The 21,252-nt window shown below is 42.9% G+C and overlaps 1 long non-coding RNA gene across 3 annotated transcripts in view; it reads left to right on the top strand.

The window, feature by feature from the left end:
* LOC311529153 overlaps positions 1-21,252 on the top strand; it is an 82,329-nt gene that overhangs the window by 20,735 nt on the left and 40,342 nt on the right. For all 3 annotated transcript variants that reach the window (XR_014713780.1, XR_014713781.1, XR_014713782.1), the window contains 2 exons: positions 19,531-19,623; positions 19,909-19,964. This is a non-coding gene — a long non-coding RNA (uncharacterized lncRNA). The remainder of the gene's footprint in view (positions 1-19,530; positions 19,624-19,908; positions 19,965-21,252) is intronic.

The raw sequence follows: 21,252 nt of genomic DNA on the forward strand, positions 1-21,252 counted from the left end.
CAGGGCGTAGTAGGCTTTCATCCTCTGGTGCGCCCTGCCAAGAGTCATGCTGGCCCTGTGGTAGTGTGCATCTTCTTGTGACTCAGCCTTCCAGCCAGGTTACATTCAAACACACTACAGTACTCTGGAGTAACAGAGAATCCTGAAACACAACCATCCAATGACCATATTCCATTGTAACTCTCACACCTTCTGGGTGTGGTGTTCTGTCCCATCTATCGGCACAGAGACCACCTAGAGAGAGTTAAATGAGTCTGTTCTACAGCCTTAGCTAACAGCCAGTTGGCTTTTAGCTCATGCAGTAGAGGCTCATGCACTAAGCTCCAGAAGCCTCCGGTTCAATCCTGCCCACTGACAACCGGGGTCTGTCGGCATTACACCATGTCTTCTTACCCCTTATACTGGGGGCTTTCACGCCACCTTCCTTGGTGGCTGGTAGAAGAAACCAGACTCTCCCTCTACTCTGCATCTGGACCCTGTGGCAAGCATTTAAGGTTTGCTTTCTCCAGCTCCTTCTTGTCTTCCTACCGCAGCTTATCTCCAGGCCCTTTCCGGGCTTACTGCTACATAAAATTTTTGCCCTTTCTCAGCTCTGCAGAGCCCTTTCCTGCTCTTGTACAGATCTATGCCTCCCAGAGCTTTCTCCCTGGCGGCCTGACTCCTGTCCCCAGTCTCTCTGCATACCTGTGTCTCTTGCCTCCAAAGCACCAACCCCAGAGTTGTCTCTCTGATGTCTGACCCTTTTTTCAAGGCTCACCCTATCAGCTCACTACTCCTGCCCTTTCTCAGTGTCTATCCTGTCCCTTTGCCAGAGCACCCTTTTCTGGAGTGAGGATCTCAAGGCCAACTATCCCACTGGGCCTCTGCCTCCGTTCTACAGCCCTGAATTCATTCCTTTATTAATCATCCCACCCTTCTCAGCTGAGACTCACCCTGAATTCAGACACCCAACTCCTCCCCATCTGAGCCTAATCATAAATGGGGATTGACCCATCCTTCCCATGAAACCGGATACACTAGCTGGTCTCTGGTTCCATTTAACTCTTTCTCTTCCAGTGTGGGGTATACACCCCATCACGCATACTTTTCAGAAGAATGATGTTTTCTCTCACATTTGTAGAATATTTGACCAAGTGTTTGGCAACTTCTTTTTTGTGTCCTCATACCATTCCATTTAGTGCAAAGGAAATTTGACAAGTCAGCAAATCCTTTATTCCTATTTTAAATGGTATTTTGATTTCCTGTATTTTTAGTTTTCTTTTTTTAAGTGCCACATTGACTAGTTCTTCATTGACTAGTTCTTCAGTTCATCCCTTAGGTACAGAATCTGAATTTTACTGCTTCTACAAATCTCTTGGCTCAGGATAAAATTAAATATACTTCTCACAGCCATCTGAATCTCACTTGTATTCCATTTAAGAGTCACAGAAGTACAATAGTTCCAAAACTCACACATCTGAGCGTTAAGCTTTCCAGTGATATATGCCTCATATGGTTTATAATAAATCTTGCAAATAAAAATCAAATTGCTTTCTCAAAAGTAAAATATTTCTGGGGTTACAGAACCTCCCAAAATGATCCAAAATCTGTTCCATTGTCTCTTTATATTCTCCTTTCTTTGATGTAAAAATGGTATCTGCAACATTCATAAAATATTCCAGTTGGAGAAACGTCTTTGCATGGACTTGAAGTGCTTCCTCTGTAGACACTGTAGGCAATGAGAAAAATATTAAATTGCTCCTTAGACTGATGCAATTTTCTGTATTGTGTCTTGGCACATCCAGTGGTTCTGGAGGAAGACATTGCTCCACGATATTTTGTTCACTAATGTTTAATGAGAATCTCAGCTGGCAGGTTTGTCTGGAAACATATTGTCTGCAGACAAATACTTTCATATTAATTGCCAGAGCACTCAGCTTAGTCTGAGCCTGGTCAGGCTCCTGCACATATTTAGCTGACTCCAAGCGGGTTCAGAAGCTAATCACAAGAATTACCACAGTCACTCCCTTATTCTACAATCTATACTTGCACAGCACAACTCACATTATCCCATGTTCTTGGGAAGATGCACAAAACGTTTAATCATTAAAAATATCATTCAAACCCAGCTGGCAGATTTCAAAGTTTATACAAATTGGGATAGTGGTAAATAATGTAGAGGGCAAGTCACTGATACAGGGCGATATTACTTATTGGATGGGAGATGCTATCCTGGGAAGCAGTGACTCTGAAAAAGATTTGGGGTTTGTGGTGGATAATCAGCTGAACATGAGCTCCCAGTGTGATGCTATGGCCAAAAAGGCTAATGCAATCCTGAGGGGGCATAAACAGAGCAGTAGGTGTAGAGGTTATTTCATCTCTGTATTTGGCACTGATGCAACCACTACTGGAATAGTGTTTCTAGTTCTGGAGTCCACAATTCAAGAAGGATGGTAATAAATTGGACAGGGTTCAGAGAAGAGCCACAAGAATGATTAAAGGATTAGAAAAAATGCCTTATAGTGACAGACTCAAGGAGCTTAATCTATTTAGTTTAACAAAGAGAATGTAAAAGGGTGATTTGATTACAATCTGAAAGCATCTACATGGAGAAAAAATATTTGATAATAGGCTCTTCAGTCTAACAGAGAAAGATATAATATGAGCCAAAGTCTGGAAGTTGAAGCTAGACAAACTCAGATCAGAAATAAGGTGTATGTTTTTAACAGTAAGGGTAATTACCCATCTGAACAATTTATTAAGAGTTGTGGTGGATGATCCATCACAGGCAATTTTTAAATCAAGATCAGATGTTTTGCTAAAAGTTCTGCTCTAGGAATTATCTCTGGGAAATTCCATGGCCTGTGTTACACAAGAGGTCAACCTGACCAAGGCAAGCTAGTTCTGTGCCAGAATGTAGTGAAAATTGTCCTACAAGGTTTGAAAGCTATAAAGCTCTTTGGTGTAGGAACTGTCTTTTACTATATAATCGTATAGCACCTAGTAAAATGGGACTTCAACCTGGTTGAGCCTTGCAGGCACTACCATTATATATATATATATATAACACTGGCATTGGGGGAAGTCAGCTATCTCTGGAGAGTTGGCAGGACATACTTAAACCTCAGTTAACTAGAGTATTGCTTAACTAGAATTTTAAACTGGGGATGTTCTGTGCGAGCTATTTGCTCATGAAATGATAGTACATTAGTGTGTATATTATTTATTTATGCATGAATGTCCCTGTGTGTGCACACACACACACTAGAAAGAAAGAAAGAAAGAAAGAAAGAAAGAAAGAAAGAAAGAAAGAAAGAAAGAAAGAAAGAAAGAAAGAAAGAAAGAAAGAAAGAAAGAAAGAAAGAAAGAAAGAAAGAAAGAAAGAAAGAAAGAAAGAAAGAAAGAAAGAAATTCATTCTCTTATCTGTATGAGAGGATATTTCAGTTTAACTAAATAAGGTCAGACAGTAAAAGGCAGAAACCTTTGTAATAAAGAACAAATTACATTTTACTTTCTTGTATAATTAAAATGTATGCATGAAAGTCACACAATTCCTGTTGACACTACTGTTAGCTAGAAGCAAAATTATTTGAAAACAACATTCTTTTAATATTATATATATATATATAAACATAATAACATGATCCTTTTGGCTGCACAGTCTTCAACAAAAATAATTCTAAACAGACAGTATAATATGATTCATTTAAAAGAGTTAACAAGGTATAGCCTATTCTTAGTTGTATTTTAAATCTTCATGTATTAAATATGACCAGAAAATATCAGTAAAAATTAACCTAAAGCTTAACGGCTTATGTAAGAATGCTTTAATAAAAAATGTTGCTGAGGTTATTGAACTGTACAATTAAACCCCTCCCACTAAATACTTTTCATTCTAATTTCTATCTAAAGCTTATTCAGCAAACCAAAATGCCAATGCATTTCTTCAATTTCCACTTCTTTGAACCTGCTAATGTATGAATAAAAAAGATTTATTTGTGTTATTAGCCACATATAACCCTCTTGTCTAAAAAGTAGCTTTAAACACAAAATTCCTGAGATACACACGAACTACAAAATATCTGAAAGATCATTTTGATTTTTTTTTGCAAGCTATATTTGATTTACATCAATTAGGTCTTTCACATAAGGTATCATATAACAGGAAGGCTAATAACCCAGAAATAACCTCATTAAAAAAGACAGCATATCGGTCTAAAGCAGAATGAACTCTAAGCAGAAAAATTAGTGACCTGGAAAGTAGCAGGAAGAGGTAATAGCAATACAGAGAAAAAATACATTTCCCATTAGCTAGTCAAAAGTAGAAATCACCAGCAATAAAGTAAAATTACAATAGAAGCATAAGGAGAACATTTTATAAAATGTTTTTTATCTTTACAAATTCTATAGCATACAATGTATATTTGCCAACTAAGATACTGCCTGAAACTACGCTAGTACTATTAGTTCGTCCATGGGTTCTTTCAGATGCATGAAACAGTCTCTGGCAGCGTATTACTAGCAAGCCTAATACATTTACATTAAATTATCAGTGCATGATTCCACTATCTATGAATTCATCTATTTTAAAATTAATGATTAATAATGGTTACCAAATGTGGTTTTACAGAAATTCTCCTAATTTAATATTACCTGTTTGGATTCCAGTTCTAGCAAGGTCTTTTCAAACAATTCCTGTTAATATGCTGAGCATTTTTTTAAAAAGCCAAAATATTTCCTGCTCCCAAGGCATGGTTTCACAGAGAACACATTTCCTAACATTTTTCTTCATGAATCACATCAAGCTACATATGTAACTGTCCTCACCTCTACCAGGGCTAAACTGGATATATTCAGTTGAAGTCAATGGTGTCAATGAAGTTAGTCTAGTTTTTTGCCAGTTTAAATGACAGCAGCATCTTGCCCGAAGTACATAACTCACCAACAAAGTAAACCATAAAGTTTGGTTTGATTGTATTTGATGGACAGCATTTTGTAAATATGTTTTTACACACACACACACACACGGTAGAATTTGAATGATTTTATCTGCTCCTCAGTTTTATTTTAACCAGTTTCAAAAAGATGGAAGAATGAAATAGCACTAGTAGAGAAATCTTAGTTATATAAAACTCCTACCTACATGCGTGCATTTTTACTTTACCTTTTAAAATCAGGATTACTGGGAAAATATCTGGTTACAACAAAATGTAGGGCAAATTATCCCGTGTTGGATTCTCACTTTCTGGCCAATGGTCTGGCTGGAAATCAGTGCTCCACCTAATAAACCACGGAACTCAGATGTGGTCAAATCCCCCCAAACTTGGCAGATTGTGGTGACCCTGTGCCTCTTCACTGCCTCCAGGACTAAGGCAACCCTATTTCTGCTGAAGCCGTGGTTCCATTGGCCACTGCCCTTTCTCAGGGTGAGGGGTTCATCTGGTGAGAGGGAACTGCTTTAAGAATGCCTGTGGGCTTATAGAAGGATGGTTCTATGTAGAGTAACTGGTTATCCATTTCTGTGCACCTTCACCCACTCCCAACATGACAGGCCATAACTGGTGTTCCATGAGATCATGAGGAAAAGGGAAACATACCATAGAGCTGACTGTTAGCTGATTGGCAGACTCATCATCTGAGGAAGGAAAAATAAAAGCACAAGCTATGTATCACTTCACATTTCTTTCCTTGTGGCTGGCTTTGTTTCCAAAAATAAAATGCAAAACCAGAACAAATCAACTCAAACTAATGGGTACTAGCCCCCCAGGACCTTTCCAGCTTAAGCCAGCTGGGAGGAGACAGGGCATATCCTTCCTGTACTGTGAGCTTCCTTTGCTTCCCCTTTCCTTTTATAGCCCCATACAGCTTAACATGAGACAGGCAGAAACCCAGGAACCCCTTAGATGTTGGAGCACCTTTATACACCACCAGTCTCCCTTCTGTACTTTCCAGCCCCCAAGATCCACTGATTTTCTCTGCTCATGGAAGTGGAGAGTAGCATATGGGCAATATGGAGAAGGAGAATTTCATACTGTTCTTTTCAAATACTGCATTGCTAAATAATGTTAAGGAAAAGCCTCTCCTTCTAAAGCCAGACCTCTCCTTCTGAAGCCAAAGGAGCATATAGTTTATGCTGGTACAATATATCAAGCAAACAAAATAAAATCTCTGATTTCTGGCTGGCTGGCAGTTTCTTCGCTCTCTCCTTCCCATCTCTCGTCTGAAGACGATGCAATACAATCTCATCTTGATGTGAGGAAAAAATACTTTAAAAGCTTCATCCTCCTTATGGTTTTAAAAAAAAAGCCTCCCAGCTATGTGTTTACCATGGGTTTAACCTACTTATAAGGGATGTAGCTTTATTTGGCTCCGGGCTGCACCTGAGGCCAAAACCACATTGAGTGGTCAAAGACAGAGATTTCTCTTAAACGTCATGATGTCTCATTTCAATTTCTTCTGTGCAAAAGTATTCATGTATAAATACTCTACAGCCACTCTAAATACAGTACAGTGCATTAAACCACAAAAAATTACATTTATATGGAATAAGACTCTGGAATGAAATAATAAAGACAAGAACATTCAGACCAAAGACAAACTCCTCCTTATTTTTTACCTTACGATCCTTTATTGATAGCAACTACAGTACATTGGACATGTGTTTTACCAAGGAAAACTTCTTTTTACCATTATAATTAGTTGCAGAATGGTAGCATTTACAGGTCTTGATCAAGTCAGTGCCTCATCATGCTAGGCACTGCACAAACACATATTAAGACAACCCCTGCTGCAGATAGATTACAATCTATGTAGACAAGACAGAAAATAGGGACAACAGAGGAATAGATACCTGAAGTGAGTTACACAAAGTCACACAGTACGTCAGGGTCAGAGCAAGACATACATCCTGGGTCTCATAAGTCTAAGACCTGTGGTCTTAGTCCGCTAGCCCATCTTCCTCCACAATGGTCTTCAGTACCAGTTTTGTTGTGAGGTGCAAATCACATTATCATCAACAGAATTTATGCACATGACAGCGGGCAGTACTATTACATATAAATATATAATGGATTTTGGGCTCTTTTGTAAAAAAAATGGCCTCCAATTTTCTCCCTACAACAAATTATGGGTATAAACCAGAATTAAGATACACTTGATTTGTGGCTGCAAACAGTACTGAAAACAAGAGTATTATAATCCAAGATATCATCAGAAATGGTGTAACAGGACAGCTGGCCTATTTAATGTAACAGCACTCAGCTCTTCTGTTCCAGTCCAGATGCACCCAGTTGGACTATGAGTGGGGCAGCACCTGGGGCTGATAAGAGGCCTGGTAGAAGGAGCTGCCAGAGGGTCAAAGCAGATTGGCTCAGCCAGGAAGAGCGGTTCCTGGGAGAGAGCTGAAGGCAGGAGAGCAGCAAGGGGTTTGCTGGCTGGTGTTCCCAAACCAAAGAGCCCGGCTGGAGAAGGCTGAAGGAGGGAGGAGTGGCAGAGGGACTTGCCCGCTGGCTCTAAGCCAGAGAGCTGGAGCCAAGGGCCAGGAGTCTGAAGGGCTTACTCATTGGCACCTCCTGGCCAGGGAGCTGGGTCCCAGAGGAACCATGAGAAGAATGGCTGAGAGAGTGCCCACTGGGTAGAGTGGGGTTGTGTTTCAAAAGGAAGAGCTGGGGTGGCTGTCCCAGCAGGGGGACAAAGGAGAACTGTTAGAGTCCAGGTCTGGTGAAAGACACAAGAGCAGTGAGAAGGAAGCAGTTTTAAAGACCACATGCACTGGGTGATATGGAGTACATTGTGGGATTTTGTGGTTGTGAACTTTTGTAATGTGTTTTGTTAATAAACTGTGATGGACTTGAGGCAATGCTTTTATTGAACTTACTAGGATCCAAGAGGGAAACTGAGGAAAGCGGCCACTTGCAGGCCTGCCCTGAGGCCATGAGGGGGCGGGCATCTAGGAGGAGGCCATTTTTTAGTAAATAGTCATTTACTGAGAGAAAATAAGCTTCTTGTAATAAACAAAAGCAATTTTCTGCTGTCAGAGGAAATTTACCATTCCCTGAATATTACCATACCACAGGGTCTCCCTCTACCCCAGGGGAGGTCTTACATATTATTTATATAGTTCCAAAAGTGTGCTAGGTGCATTACAGACAGTAAGAACACAAGGACCTCCCCGCAAAATCCTGCTGTTCAATCTAAGTAATGTCTCCAAAGTATCTGGGGGGTTATGAGCAATCTAGCGGGAGATGTTTCAAAGGCCTCATTGAAAGTTAATGGAAGATGGGCACCTTACTCCTTTTTTGTGCCTTTGGCAATCCACCCCGATAAATTAACAATAGCGGGCCACATTTTTAGATGGTTCTTTTATACAGTGCCAGTAGTGGCAGCTACTTTAATATATTAAAATAGAAAACATACACAAGTGAGACCCACAAAATATTACTGAAATGAGGTTAAACTGTTTCAAACCTTTCAACATACAGAAGCTTGGCTTATAAACTACTCCAAGGACTGTTTTCTTTTAAGTGCTGGTACAAGATGTCTCTGGGATAACTTAAAGATTTGTTTTAAAATATTTTTTTGTATTCTATTCACCTTACGTTAAGTACAATATCTTTACCGAAAGCATCAGGTATGAAGTTGCTAGAGGATGCAAACCAGAAGCACAGCTTTGTACAATTAGTAGACAGGCTGTTGCTTTTAGTTAAAACTATTAGTCAGATGCCACCACTGCTAGAAGAGGTAAAATTCAGAAATATTGAAAATGAAGCTGCAGCAAAGACAGGCACAGAAAGCAGAACACATGACACTTTAACAGCAATTTGGATTTTGGTCAGGAAAGTGTTCGTTTAGGATTCCACTATAGAAATAAATGCTTTCTGGAGCCTGCTTCTAGAGGCAAAGTGCTGTATGGCATGGGGACTAGAAGCAGCACTCTTTTCAGCTCAGATGCTGGGACTCCATCCTAGCTTCTCTGCTGCGCCTTGCAGAGCTACCATTTTTTACTAGGAGAGCAGGACAATCTACTGGGAAAACCCAGCCCCTTACCTAGAACTTGCAGGGGTGTCACCAGAAAGAAACAGACAACTTCACCTGAGAAAATATGGTTAATTGGGTCAAACTGTGTGACAACTTTGGTGATTTAGTTGTGCACATATGTCCAACAGGGGGCTAGCCTCTGGAACCAAGTTCCTTGTGCAAATTTTGCCCCCTGAATCCAGATGTTAAAGTTCAGTGTACTGAACTGTGGTATGACTTAGCTCAAGAAAAAAACTGAACAAAAACTGGACACATCACAATTTCCCCTCAATAAAAACGAACGGCTGCTGCTGTGGGAAAGCGGATACTAAGTATCCTCTTCAGTGTTCCTTCTGTCCAATGGGCTTTGTCCCATGAACCTTAAGTCATACGAGCAGTCCCAGGAAATCACTGGGAATGTTTACGTGAATAAGCACTTGTCACACAATAAGGGTTGGCAGGACTGGACTCCATTTTATTTGTATCTCAATGAGAAGTTTCTTTCTCAGCAATAAGAAATGAGTCTTGTGAAGTACTGAAGATCTCCCAGTTGATGCTAGATCCTTATCTCCTGCTGGAGTTAGTATCTTACAGGATCAGAGCCTAGCTGTGTGAAAACACCAGCATTTAAAATTCTTTTAAAAAATTCAGCTCCATGAGTAACTGAATCTTGAAGATGTAGTTCTTTAAATATGTAAACACAAAGCTGTGTGAAAAAAGCAAGAAAGAGACCAGGAGGAACCAGAAATGAAGCACATTTTCTAAAAGCTTCTTTTCTCAGTCTGTTGGAATTCCGTAGCTTAAAACACAGACTGTCTGCTGGACTTAGAAAGGACCAGAAAGGCAATGCATGCCCACAGAGTGGATGGGAGGAATGCGCCAATTAAAATGGAAGTTGTGAATAGTTCATCTTATAAAGGTCAAACCTTTGGTAGAAAGGTCACTGAAATTATGAGCTCTGATGACCGAGAAAAAAAACAGCTAGAAAAATTACTTCTTAGATGTCACAGCCAGGGGCAGATTAATGCAAGGGCTTTAGGCGCTGCAGCCCTAGCCCTCGGACTAAGGGAGACCCTGCAGGCCCATGGGCGGGATGCGGACCGCTGCTTCTTTTCATTCGGCCCATGGCAAGTCTCCACACCGCAAGCCAGACACCAGTCCCCAAGCCTTGGCACCGCCCCCACCCCCCCCAGGGCTGGAGCTGCGAGCGCCGCCTCGCCAATGTGCCCCTAGGTGAGAGGCATTCAGGGAATCTCTGCACGCTGCCCCCACCACTAGCACTGGCTCCGCAGCTTCCATTGGCTGGGTACCGCAGCCAATGGGAGCTGCGGGGGCAGCACTTGCGGGCATGGGCAGCATGCACCATGCAGGGTGGCCTGGCCCCTCTGCCTAGCAGTTGGACTTGCCAACCACCTCGGGGAGCCAGGGCAGGCAGGGATCCTGCCTTAGCCCTGCTGCGCCACCAACCAGGAGCCGCCCAAGGTAAGCACCTCCCGGCCAGAGCCTGCACCCCACACTACCTCTGCACCCCAACCCCCATCCCAGCCCTGAGCCCCCTCCTGCACCCAAACTCCCACCTAGAGCCTGCACCCCAAACCTCCTGCTGCACCTAAACCCCCTGTCCCATCCCTGGCCCCACCCCAGAGCCCACCCCCCCACAGCTGGAGATGCACCCCCTCCTGCACCCCAATCCCCAGCCCCAAACCCACTCCACACCTTCGGGGGCCACACAAAATCTAATAGCCCTGGGCCCACAGGGGAGTTAATCCGGCCCCGGTTATAGCATGTGCCCTGATAGAGGTTCTAATGAAAAACAGCAACTGTAGGATCAAATATATACACATACTTTTGAAAAATAATAACAATAGATTGCACATATCTCTGGTAGTCATCCTGGGCTGTGTGCCAGTATTTCTGAAAAATAACTTTTACTGCTAAATGGTGCACTTCACTACCATATAGATTTTTATGTATATACTATAGCTTAGAATTGAACCTCCAATAATTAAAGCACCAAAACCTAAAGGTAATGAGAGAAGAGCTACTGACCATTCGATATTTTTTCTTGTGCTTACAGTTTCCAGGGAAACCAATTGCTTGGCAAGTTTCTAATACATTTTGTTGGTTTACTTTGCTTCTGGTTCTCAGCCAATGAAGACTCCAAAGCGGTGAAGCAACAAAGAGAAAATTTATGACAATAAAATTAACTAGCTTGGTGAAATAATAATGAAATACAAATTAAACTAGTGTATACTTTAGGTTAATTCAAGGCCTTTGGGTTTTTGAGGGTCTTGGTCCTGTTACCAGAGGCAATTTAAATGAGATGACCCTGGTGTTCTGTTGACAAACTGAAATGCACAGTATTTAAAGCTTTACAAAACTTTTAATGAAACTTTATTTATGTTTCAGAGTTCCCTACTTCCTTCATAGATGATCTTAAGACCACATTAAAAATGTAAAACAGGGTCTATAACAAAGGAACTTAATCCATAACAATTTTAGCAGAATTAACAATTTACTAAATGAATGTTTGACCACAAAGACACAGAAATAATGTCATTCAGACCAAAAGGAGAACCAATAAATATAAATTATTTGGACTTTGAAAAAGGCTCCGATAAATCCTCTCACAATAATCTGTTAAGGAACCTAAAGGGTATGTCTACACTACAAAATTAGGTCGATATTATAGAAGTCGATTTTTAGAAATCAATTTTATACAGTCTATTGCGTATGTCCACACTAAGCACTTTAAATCAGTGGAGTGCGTCCTCACTACTGTGGCTAGCATTGACTTACGGAGAGGTGCACTGTGGGTAGATATCCCACAGTTCCCGCAGTCTCCACCACCCATTGGAATTCTGGGTTAAGCTCCCAATGCCTGATGGGGCAAAAACATTGTTGCGGGTGGTTTGGGTACATGTAATCAGTCACCCCTCCCTCCGTGAAAGCAATGGCAGACAATCGTTTCGCACCTTTTTTCCGTGCGGACGCCATACTACTTTCAGCAGACGGTGTAGTAGGACTGCTAACCGTCATCATCCACCACTTCCACTGCAACTCTGTTCTGCTGCTATTGTCTCAATAGCGAATTTCTCCATGTTGTCTGTCATGTGCTCCCGGGTACATGTGTTCCTCCTTGGGAAGTTTGCACGGTGCTAACCATCATCATCCACCGCTTCCGCTGTAACTGTGCTCTCCTGCTCTCATGAATCCACCTCGCAGGTCCTCTCATTGTTCTTTATAAATATCTATTCTCATGGCATCCGTTGTCAGCCAACGCTTCTGCTGCAACTCTGTTCTCCTGCAGATGCCATACCACAGCAAGCATGGAGCCCGCTCAGATCACCGCGGCAGTTCTGAGCATTGTAAACACCTCGCACATTATCCTGCAGTATGTGCAGAACCAGAACCTGCAAAAGCAGGTGAGGAGGTGACGGCAGCACTGTGATGAGAGTGATGAGGACATGGACACAGACTTCTCTCAAAGTACGGACCCCGGCAATTTGGACATCCTGGTGGCAATGGGGCAGGCTCATGCCATAGAACGCTAATTCTGGGCCCGGGAAACATGCCGTGGGACCGCATAGTGTTGCAGGTCTGGGATGATTCCCAGTGGCTGCGAAACTTTCACATGTATAAGGGCACATTCATGGAACTTTATGACTTGCTTTCCCCTGCCGTGAAGTGCAAGAATACTAAGATGAGAGCGGCAAAGAGTCCTGTGGCACCTTATAGACTAACAGACGTATTGGAGCATGAGCTTTCGTGGGTGAATACCCAATTCATCGGATGCATGTACTGGAAATTTCCAGAGGCAGGTATAAATATGCAAGCAAGAATCAGGCTAGGAATAACGAGGTTAGTTCAATCAGGCAGGATGAGACCCTCTTCTAGCAGTCGAGGTGTGAACACCAAGGGAGGAGAAACTGCTTTTGTAGTTGGCGAGCCAGTCACAGTCTTTGTTTAATCCTGAGCTGATAGTGTCAAATTTGCAAATGAACTGAAGCTCAGCAATTTCTCTTTGAAATCTGGTCCTGAAGTTTTTTTGCTGCAGGATGGCTACCTTTACATCTGCTATTGTGCGTCCAGGGAGGTTGACATGTTCTCCCACAGGTTTTCGTATATTGCCATTCCTAATGTCTGATTTGTGTCCATTTATCCTTTTACGTAGGGACTGTCCAGTTTGGCCGAGGTACATAGCAGAGGGGCATTGCTGGCACATGATGGCATATATTACATTGGTGGACATGCAGGTGAATGAACCAGTGATGGTGTGGCTGATCTGGTTAGGTACTGTGATGGTGTCACTGGTGTAGATATGTGGGCAGAGTTGGTATCGAGGTTTGTTGCATGGATTGGTTCCTGAGTTAGAGTTACTATGGTGTGGCGTGTAGTTGCTGGTGAGAATATGCTTCAGGTTGGCAGGTTGTCTGTGGGTGAGGACTGGCCTGCCTCTCAAGGCCTGTGAAAGTGAGGGCTTGTTGTCCAGGATGGATTGTAGATCAGTGATGATGCACTGGAGAGGTTTTAGCTGAGGACTGTGTGTGATGGCCAGTGGAGTTCTGTTGGTTTCTTTCTTGGTCTTGTCTTGCAGTAGGAGGCTTCTGGGTACACATCTGGCTCTGTTGATCTGTTTCCTTATTTCATCATGTGGGTATCATAGTTTTGAGAATGCTTGGTGAAGATCTTGTAGGTGTTGGTCTCTGTCTGAGGGGTTGGAGCAAATGCGGTTGTACCTCAGCGCTTGGCTGTAGACAATGGATCATGTGGTGTGCCCAGGGTGGAAGCTGGAGGCATGAAGGTAGGCATAGCGGTCGGTGGGTTTTCAGTATAGGGTGGTGTTAACGTGACCGTCACTTATTTGCACCGTGGTGTCTAGGAAGTGGACCTCCCATGTAGATTGGTCCAGGCTGAGGTTGATGGTGGGGTGGAAGCTGTTGAAATTGTGGTGGAATTCTTCCAGGGTTTCCTTCCCATGGGTCCAGATGATGAAGATGTCATCAATGTAGCATAGGTAGAGAAGGGGCGTGAGTGGACGAGAGCTGAGGAAGCGTTGTTCCAGGTCAGCCATAAAAATGTTGGCATATTGTGGGGCCATGCAGGTGCCCATAGCAGTGCCACTGGTCTGGAGATATATATTGTCACCAAATTTGAAATAATTGTGTGTGAGGATAAAGTTACAGAGCTCAGCAACCAGTTGTGCTGTGGCATCATCAGGGGTACTGTTCCTGACAGCTTGTATTCCATCTGTGTGTGGGTGTTTGTGTAGAGAGCCTCTACATCCATGGTGGCTAGGATGGTGTTTTCTGGAAGATCACCAATGCATTGTAGTTTTCTCAGGAAATCAGTGGTGTCACAGAGATAGCTGGGAGTGCTGGTGGCGTAGGGTCTGAGTAGAGAGTCCAAATATCCGGACAGTCCTTCAGTGAGAGTACCAATGCCTGAGATGATGGGGCGTCCAGGGTTTCTGGGTTTGTGGATCTTGGGTAGTAGATAGAATAACCCCGGTTGGCGCTCTAAGGGTATGTTGATTTGTTCCGGTGTTAGTGTAGGGAGCGTCCTGAGTAGATGGTGCAGTTTGTTAGTGTATTCCTCAGTGGGATCTGAGGAAAGTGGCCTGTAGAATTTGGTATTGGAGAGTTGTCTGGCAGCCTCCTTTTGGTAGTCAGACCTGTTCATGATGACAACAGCACCTCCTTTATCAGCCTCTTTGATTATAATGTCAGGATTGTTTCTGAGGCTGTGGATGGCATTGCATTCTGCACTACTTAGGTTATGAGGCAAGCGATGTTGTTTTTCCACAATTTCTGCCTGTGCACGTCGGCAGAAGCATCCTATGTATAGGTCCAGACTGTCATTTCGACCCTCAGGAGGAGTCCATGTGGAGTTGTTCTTCTTGTGCTGTTGGTGGGAGGGTATTTGTGTATCAGAGTGCAGCCCTCACAGTTCACAAGCAAGTGGAGATAGCCCGCTGGAAGCTTGCAATGCCAGACAGCTACCGGTCAATCGAGAATCAATTTGGAGTAGGCAAATCAACTGTGGGGGCTTCCATGATCCAAATAGCCAACACAATCACTAAACTGCTGCTATCAAGTGTAGTGACTCTGGGAATTGTGCAGGTCATAGTGGATGGCTTTGCTGCAATCTAACTGTGGTGGGGTGATAGACAGAACGCATATCCCTATCTTGGGATTGGACCACCTTGGCAGCCAGTATGTAAACTGCAAGGGGTATTTTTCAATGGTGCTGCAAGCACTGGTGGATCACAAGGGACATTTCACTGACATCAGTGTGGGATGGCCAGGAAAGGTACATGACACTCACATCTTCAGGAACTCTGGTCTGTTTGAACAGTTACAGGAAGGGACTTACTTCCCAGACCAGAAAATAACTGTTGGGGATGTTGAAATGCCTATAGTTATCCTTGGGGACCCAGCCTACCCCTTAATGCCATGGCTCATGAAGCCATTCACAGGCAGCCTGGACAGTAGTCAGGAGCTGTTCAACCACAAGCTGAGCAAGTGCAGAATGGTGGTAGAATGTGCGTTTGGATGTTTAAAAGCGCGCTGGCGCAGTTTACTGACTCGCTTAGACCTCAGCGAAACCAATATTCCCATTGTTATTACTGCTTGCTGTGTGCTCCACAATATCTGTGAGAGTAAGGGAGGAGACATTTATGGTGGGGTGGGAGGTTGAGGCAAATCGCCTGGCTTCTGATTACACGAAGCCAGACACCAGGGCGGTTAGAAGAGCACAGCAGGGTGTGCTGCGCATCAGAGAAGCTTTGAAAACCAGTTTCATGATGGCCAGGTGTGACAGTTCTGTTTGTTTCTCCTTGATTAAAACCTACCCCCTTGGTTCACTCTACTTCCCTGTAAGCCAACCGCCCTTCCCGCTTCGATCACCGCTTGCAGAGGCAATAAAGTCATTGTTGTTTCAAAACCATGCATTCTTTATTAATTCATCACACAAATAGGGGGATAACTGCCAAGGTAGCCCGGTAGGGGTGGTGGAGGAGGGAAGCACCGGGTGGGATGGTGGATGAGAGGAGGGGGGAAGGACAAAGCCACACTGCACTTCAAAACTTATTGAATGCCAGCCTTCTCTTGCTTGGGCAGTCCTCTGGGGTGGAGTGGTTGGGTGCCCAGAGGGTGCACCCCACGTTCTTGGGCATCTGGGTGAGGAGTCTATGGAACTGGGGGAGGAGGGTGGGCAGTTACACAGGGGCTGCAGCAGCAGTCTGTGCCTTCCCTGCAGCTCCAGACACCAGAGCATATCAGTTTGATCCCCCAGTAGCCTCAGCATTGCATCCTACCTCCTCTCATCACGCTGCCGCCATCTCTCCTCTTGCTCCCGCAACCTTTCATCTTGCTCATCCCTCCTGTCCTTGCATTCATTTTCTGCTTTCCTGGACTCTGCCATTGTTTGCCTCCATGCATTCTGCTGAGCGCTTTCAGTGCGGGAGGACTGCATGAGCTCAGAAAACATTTCATCGCAAGTGCATTTTTTTCACCTTTTTATCTGCGCTGGCCTCTGGAATGGAGATGATAGGGGGAGCGTTGAAACATTTGCAGCTGCGGGAGAAAAAAAAAGAGTAGTATTTTAAAAGACACATTTTAGAAAACAATGGGTAGTCTCTTTCACAGTGAACCAAGCTGTTAACATTACATAGCACGTGTGCTTTCGGTACAAGGTCGCATTTTGCCTCTTATGTTGAGGGCCTGCCCGTTTGGTGTGAGACGTACACAGGGCCAGGCAACAGAGTTCAGCTTGCAGGCAGCCATTGTAAGTCACAGTCTTTCAGCTTCTTCAACCTTCATAACATGTGGGAATGGTTTCAAACAGTAGCACCGTCCTTTCCCATACCAAGCACCCGTTGGGTTGGCCATTTAAAAGGAGGGGCTGCGGTTTTTGGGTTAACGTGCAGAACAAACCCAACTAAACCCCCACACACACACCCAATTCTCTGGGATGATCATTTCACCCCTCTTCCCACTGTGTGACTAATCTTCTAGGGAAGATCCGTGCCAGCCAAATGCAAACAGCTCAGTGTGAATGCCCCTCCCACATGGCATGGCTAAAAGCAGGGATGATTTCTTTTCAGCCACAGGCAAACAGCCCAGCAGGAACAGCCACCTCTGAATGTCCCCTTAATAATGTCCCTGGAGGATTTCTGCTCCATCCTCAGACACGTTAACAGACTTTTCCAGTAGCTGTACTGGCCACGAATGCATCCCAAGTCTTCAGGGCAAATTAATTATTAAACATGCTTGCTTTTAAACCATGTATTATATTTACAAAGGTACAATCACCAGAGGTCCCTTCTCCAGCTTCATGGTCCAGGACCCTGCCTTGGGAGGGTATTGGCTCCAGGGTGATAAACAGTTCCTGGCTGTCAGGGAGAGCGGTTTCTCCACTTGCCTCTTGTGTGCTATTCTCATCATCATCATCTTCCTCGGCCCAAAATCCTTGTCCCTGTTGTGTGAGACTCCCCCCTTGCAGGCATCCATGGACAGGGGTGGGATAGTGGTAGGGGCACCCCCTAGAATTGCATGCAGCCCATGGTAGAAGCCGCATGTCTGGGGCTCTGATCCGGAGTGGCCATTTGCCTCTTTGGTAGCTTTCCTGAGCTCCTTAGTTTTCATGTGGCAGTGCTGTGGATCCCTGTTATAGCCTCTGTCCATCATGCCCTTGGAGATTTTTTCAAATATTTTGGCATCTTGTCTTTTGGAACGGAGTTCTGATAGCACGGATTTGTCTCCCCATACAGTGATCAGATCCAGTAGCTCCCATTCGGTCCATGCTGGAGCTCTTTTGCAATTCTGGGACTGCATGGTCACCTCTGCTGATGAGCTCTGCATGATCACCTTTGCCGATGAGCTTGCCATGCTGGCCAAACAGGAGATGAAATTCAAAAGTTCCCGGTGCTTTTCCTGTGTACCTGGCTAGTGCATCTGAGTTGAAAGTGCTGTCCAGAGCAGTCACAATGGAGCACTCTGGGATAGCTCCCAGAGGCCAATACCGTCGAGTTGCATCCACACTACCCCATATTTGACCCGGCGATGTCGATTTCAGTGCTAATCTCCTCATCAGATTAAAGAGATTTTAAGAGCCCTTTAAGTAGACAAAAATGGCTTTGTCATGTGGATGGGTGCAGGGTTAAATAGATCTAACACTGTTAAATTTGACCTAAACTTATAGTGTAGACCAGGGCTAAGTAGTTACTCAGTAAGAGGTAAAGTTAAGTGCTAGGAAGCAAACAGTAGGAATAAATGGTTAATTCCAACATGAGCTCAGGTGCTTGTAACAAGCAAGACTTTTTTTTATGTTAAAGCTCTGGAAGCAGAGAGGTAGCAACATTTGTGGATGACAATTTTTTAAGTTAGTCAAGATTAAAGAAGATTTTTGAGGAACTTCAGTAGGACCTAACAAATATAAATCGATACAGCAACATGATGAATATGATTACATTCATTGCGAAAGATAAGGAACAATTTGAACTATACAAATGCACTGAAAGATTCTAAATTAACTGTAAAGAGGCAGGAAAAAAACCCCAAGTCACTGTGGACAGCCCAACAGAGACTTCAGCTCAACATATAGCAAAAGTAAAAAATGCAAACAAGATGACAGATCATTTAAAAACAGAAAATAATATTGAAAAGATTGCAATGCCATTATTAAATCAGCACACCCTCAAAATACTCAGTTCCTCAACTTAGTTCCACTGAGGTCAAATGGAGCTACCTCCATTTTTTCATCAGTTGCACAACTGTCTTCCTATTTTAGTTACCACACCTCACGAAAGGCTACGGTAGAAACAGAAATGGTAACAGAAAAAGACAACCAAATCAACTAGTGTCATTAAAACACTTCCATGTGAGAAGAGACTTAAAAGATAAGTAGTATTTAGTTTAAAGAGGAGACAAAAAAGTAAGTGATGAAAGTATATAAAATGGTGTGAAATGACCTTTTTTTATGAATGCTCCTCTCTCAGACCACAAAAAGAAGGGGGTAGCCAATGACATTAAAAATTAATGAGTTTAAATACAGGGAATACTTTTTTGATAAAAGGAAAAAATAATGTGTTGTATAAAAAGTAACACATGGCTTCAAGATAGTATTGAGACCAAGAGTTTAGTAGGATTCCAAAAAAGGTTTATATACATATATATATATATACATAAAATCAATCCAAATATAACCTCCATAGTTACACTAGTGGGAACAAAACTGGAGTAAGGATATCAACTCTAAAACTTCAGGATATAAATCATTAACTGCTTGGGACTAGGAATATGCTGCCATCCCACTGGCATGCTATTACCTGAATATCAATTATTGGAGCTCTGCGCCTTCCTGTGAAAAATCTGGTAATGGTTGTGTCAGAGTCAGGATATTGGACTAGATGAACAATTAATTGTAATCTGGTATGGTAACTTCTATGTTCGTAAGGGTAACATGGAGTGTCCAATATGTAGCTGTGATGTCACATTCTAATATATACATTGAAGGTTTATTTGACATAACAGGTGATGAAACCTGGCTTTGAGTGGAAAATTATAGTACTGTAGACTTCCCTACACAACTGAAGGTCATGGCTGCCTCTTACCTATCAGCGTAAGGTGAGTTTGCATAAAAAAAAACTTACATTTTTATATCTTCCTGTGATGGGGGTGGGAAGCTATTTTTAGATCATTCAGGAATAAATCCCAAATCAGTTTAAAAGCCAAGAGAATGCCACTTAGGTTACATTAGCTGAATTTTGACACTAACATTTCCACAGAATAATAAGTGAATTGGTGAATTAAAAAAAATAAGTATTGGCAAACTTGGCAATAATGATATATTAGCATTATACATTTATATTTATATTTACATTTTATATATTTACCTTTCACCGCTAACAGGGAGTTTCAAGAGGGAGTTCTCCAGGTGAAGGAAGAGCAAATATGGGACCCTTGGGGTAAGCGGCTGTCTGTAGTGTGTGTTTGTGTTTGGGGGTTACTTGCTGTGTGCTGAACTTGTATTTGTCTGTCTGTTTGTTTGTTTGCTTGTTTGAAGGACCATGTGCCGTGGCCAGCAGTTGGAAGCTGTGAGCTTCTAAACAAGGTTTGAAATCTAGAAGCCTCTGTTCACTGGCTGAGCCTTAGTCAGGGGGCGGGGCTATCAAGAAGGCCAGGACTTTATAAGCAGTGAGCAAGCGACCAGGGAGCTTTGCAAACAGGGACCACTAACAGGGAGTTTTGAGAGGGAGTTTGGAAGGGGAGTGGAAAGGGGGCGAGGTACACTTGCCAGTCTTTAAAACCTTTAAACTAAACTATAATCAGAACTTCTTGATTTAAACAAAAACCCTATCATTAAACAATAGTAAAGAATAAAATTGTCAGACACATAGAAGAACATAAATTGTTGCACAAAAGTCAACATGGTTTCTGTAAAGGGAGATCATGTCTTACTAATCTATTAGAGTTCTTTGCGGGGGGTCAACAAACATGTGGACAAGGGGGATCTAGTGGACATAGTAGAGGTATACAAAATCATAGAGGTATATAAAATCATGAGTGGTGTGAAGAAATAAGTTATTTACTTGTTCCAATAATATAAGAACTAGGGGCCACCAAATGAAATTAATGGGCAGCAGGTTTAAAATAAATAAAAGGAAGTTCTTCTTCACTCAGCGCAGTCAACCTGTGGAACTCCTTGTCTGAGGAGGTTGTGAAGGCTAGAACTATAACAGGGTTGAAAAGAGAACTGGATAAATTCATGGAGGTTAAGTCCATTAATGGCTATTAGGCAGGATGGGTAAGGAATGGTGTCCCTAGCCTCTGTTTGTCAGAGGGTGGAGATGGATGGCACTTCATCATTACCTGTTAGGTTCACTCCCTCTGGGGCACCTGGCATTGGCCACTGTTGGCAGACAGGATCCTGGGCTGGATGGACCTTTGGTCTGACCCAGTATGGCCATTCTTTTGTTCTTATGTACATCTAAATCAAAAATCATATTTTTGTCAGCTATGGCCACTGATCACAGGATGAGGATTTTTGGCTCTAAAACACAGTGCTAAAACTTTACATAACACAATAGCACTATGTAAAGCACAGAAAGAGTAACTGTTGACAGCTTTGCTGTATTAATATTTTAGAAGATAGCACAGAAGTTATACACGTCTCTGACTTACCCAACAATGCAGAATCAGAGTAAACAATTCAAGAACTTGGTCAAAAATGGGAAATTAGTGGCAAGGCCAATA

The sequence above is a fragment of the Lepidochelys olivacea genome (genome assembly GCF_965140295.1).
Source record: "Lepidochelys olivacea isolate rLepOli2 genome assembly, chromosome: 12".
Lineage (NCBI taxonomy): Eukaryota > Metazoa > Chordata > Testudines > Cheloniidae > Lepidochelys > Lepidochelys olivacea.